Consider the following 2,914-nt stretch of genomic DNA (forward strand, 5'->3'; position numbering starts at 1 on the left):
TTTTTTTTTTTTTTTTTTTTTTAATGGCTATATTAGGCTTTTTGGCTGCAAGCAACAGAAGCAAACTCTAGTTGATTTAGCAAGAAATGAATTTGTTAAAGGATATTGAGTAGTTTTACAGGTTCTCCAGGAGGCCCGGAGACCCAGGTTTAGAGGTGACACAGCCAGAAGAAACTCATGAAGACACCAGTGGCTCATTGCATGGGCACCGCTGGGACAGGGGACACCGCAGTTCTGGTTGCTGTCTCCACTGCTAGAAACCACCACCATTGCAGCATCTGGAAACCAAATGTGGTTATTGCAACTAACACTGCTCCCTGTAGAACAGATAGAGCTCTCTTGACTATTTGAGGTCACTAGTTCCTGACTCAGAGCCTGGTGCAGATCCTTCTGCCTGGGCATAGCTGCAAGGGAGGCCGACAAAAAGTGTCTGGCATTAGAGCTTCTAAAGTAGGAGGTTGTCTGTGTATCACATCAGGGTCTATAGCAGGAGTGGGGGAGGTGGGGGAGAAGGAAGGAGAGAGGGGAACAATAGGGAAGATAGAGGGAGTTTCACATCAATTTTTACGTTGCTGGTGGGGGGATATGAAATTCCAGTATGACATACTTGCTTTCCCTAGCTGGGTATTTTGCATGCAACATTATTCAGAATCATAGGACTTCAGAGTAGAAAGGTCCCTGTACATCCTTTACTTCAAAAGCCTGGAGGAGAAAACCAAATCAAATTTGGGAAAACTCCAGTTAGCTGGGGCAACCCTGAGCATTAGGATGCTGTGAGCAGGGCCTCCCTATCCTGCCCAGAATCTGCGGGTGGCAAAGGCTCTGGTGGATCCTTTTCTCAAAGCAGCAGGTGCCAAAACTTTAATGCTTATTTTTTTCCTTTACCCTTAAATAACACTTTAAAGATAAAATTTACTTTATTTTTCCCATTCCCCTCCAGCCCCTCCCCGCGTGCACAGCTTTGTTTCCATTTTTCTTGTTTTCACTTTTTTCTTGTCCCTTCCTTCCTTTTTCCTTCTCTCCTTCCATGTCCCCCTTCCCATGTGAACACCTTTCTTCCCATTTCCCAGCATCCATCGTACATCTCAGTCCTTATTTCCACGTTCAGTTTCTCACAGCCGAGAAACAATGCGGTATTGAAACGTGTGTGTCCGATTTATTTCTCTTCAGAGAGTGGTCTCAGGGCCCATCCATTTAGCTACAAAAGTCGGAAGCTCGTCCTTCTTTACGGCAGAGCAGTACTCCACTGTATAAAACGCCACATCTTTATCCACTCATCAGTTGATGGCATTTGGGCTGTTTCCAAGTGTTAGCTATTACACACGGTGCTGCTACAAACATGGGTGTGCTTATATCACTGTGGTGTGATGCTTTTAATTCTTTTGGAAAGATGCCAAGAAGAGATATAGCCGGGTCAATTTTAGTTCTAATTTTAAATCTAATTTATCTCTAATTTTAGTTCTTTGAGAAATCTCCACATTGTGATTTCCACAGTGGTTTCACTATTGTTTGTTTTGTTTAGTTGTTGTTGTTCTTTTCTTTTCAGTACCAGGGATCGAACTTGGGTCCTTGCGCTTGCGAGGCAGGCGCCGGAACCACTGAGCTACATCCCCGGCCCCAGAGTGGTTGCACTTTAATGCTAATTTTAAAAATAATTTGGGCCAGGGATGTAGCTCAGTGGCACCGAGCCTGCCTGATAAGTGCAAGGTCCTAAGTCGGATCCCTGATACCGACAAATGAATGAATGAATGAATGAATGAATAAATAGAATTTTATTTTTGATTACTAAAACTATGAAAAACAAGCGAACGACGTGGACGAGTGTAAAGTAAGTGGTAGACTTCCTGCCTTCCTCGCCGCGTTTCTAGTATGGTGGGTACCTTTCAGACTGTTTCCTACGGGTGTCCATACGGGTGCATTTCTCTACAGACGCACACGTAACATGCACAGACTCCTGTCTACTCACTTTTGCCTCGCGGCGTAGCTGACCCTGAAGCGTCTGCTTAGGAACACAGGCGACCGGGTGCCCGAGCAGTGGATGCCACGAACCGTGCGAAGCTTGGTGGTAATGCCCTCTTTCCTTGACCACTTGCTTCGGAGCGCTAGGGACGCTCCAAAACAGCCTTTCCGACCTCCTGTGCAGGGAGGAGCCGTCTTCCCGGAGGTGCGGGGAAGCAGGCAGGGACACTTCGGGGCCTCGTCCAACATCACCCCGTCGGGAGAACCAGGGTGTGGGGACCCTGGCTTGTGGCTTTGTGTGGCCTTGTTTTGTGCAAATTTCAGAGGGGGAAAGAGGCAGGACTGGATCTCTCAGAGGGCAGAGCTCCGTGCTACTCTTGAGTCATTGCCTGAAGTTTTACTTTTGCCTTCTCTCTTGCCCAGTGTGTACGCCTTATTGACTGCCATTAACCATCTTCTTGGAGTCTATGAGTCTTACACTTTTGGATATTTTCACAGCGATTTGCACTTTTAAACTTCTCAGACACAGCTTTATTATTGGGTCAGGTCTTGGCGGAATATTGGACAAGACGTGGTATTATTTCAGATAACCCAATTTCTCACAGATGCCACATTCACTTAAGTAGGGAACGGTCAGTACTGGACGATGGCATAGAGGTAGGATGCGAATTAGGACAAATTAAGCAGCGGAGCTTACTTTCTACTGTTTCCTGTAGATTCTTTTCACCACGACACTCCATAAAAACAGAACAAAACCCGAAACAAAGCTGGATGGGGAGGCACACACCTGCAATCGTAGCTACTCCGGAGGCTGAGGCAGGAGGATCTCAAATTCAAGCTCAGCCCGGGTAACTTAGTGAAACCCCATTAAAAGTGCTGGTACATACCTCAGTGATACAGTGCTTACCTGGCACCCTCTTAGTCCTGGGTTCAGTCCTAGGACTACAAAACACGG

Source organism: Fukomys damarensis, unplaced genomic scaffold (assembly GCF_012274545.1).
Source record: "Fukomys damarensis isolate Sample0158 unplaced genomic scaffold, DMR_v1.0_HiC HiC_scaffold_33, whole genome shotgun sequence".
NCBI lineage: Eukaryota > Metazoa > Chordata > Mammalia > Rodentia > Bathyergidae > Fukomys > Fukomys damarensis.